The 479-nt window shown below is 30.5% G+C and overlaps 1 non-coding gene across 1 annotated transcript; it reads left to right on the plus strand.

Moving 5' to 3' along the window:
* The first annotated feature begins 155 nt into the window (after positions 1 to 155).
* TRNAR-UCU lies at positions 156 to 227 on the plus strand. The gene has a single exon. It is a non-coding gene; the product is annotated as a tRNA-Arg (tRNA).
* The last annotated feature ends 252 nt before the right edge of the window (positions 228 to 479 follow it).

Raw genomic sequence — 479 nt, forward strand, 5'->3', positions numbered from 1 at the left:
TCTCTACCCGCTCCATTTTAATTCTAATACACGCATCATTAATGTAAATACACATATTTCTTTCCTAAATTATTTCACAAAAGAATCTGGTTCCTTTTTTTACAAACAGTAAGATAGTAAAGGAAAAATAAAAATATAAAATACAGAATGAAAAGGCGTCCATTGTCTAATGGATAGGACATAGGTCTTCTAAACCTTTGGTATAGGTTCAAATCCTATTGGACGCAATTTATTTCCATCTATTTTTTTATCTGTTTATGTCAAGACAGATATTTTGAATGATTTAAATAAGAAACGTTTATCGACGATTTAGATTTACTAAGAGTAATCAACTTCTTTATGCTTGTTCCTGAAGTAGAAACCGTTCCATCTGTTCCTTAATAGCTTCCTTCAAAAGAACTTCTGCTTCCTCCGGAAATTTCTTGGTAGAAGATATGATTTCTTGCAATTGAGGTTTATTCGTTTTTAAGTAAGTATGT

Source organism: Papaver somniferum, unplaced genomic scaffold (assembly GCF_003573695.1).
Source record: "Papaver somniferum cultivar HN1 unplaced genomic scaffold, ASM357369v1 unplaced-scaffold_20472, whole genome shotgun sequence".
Classification (NCBI taxonomy): Eukaryota; Viridiplantae; Streptophyta; class Magnoliopsida; order Ranunculales; family Papaveraceae; genus Papaver; species Papaver somniferum.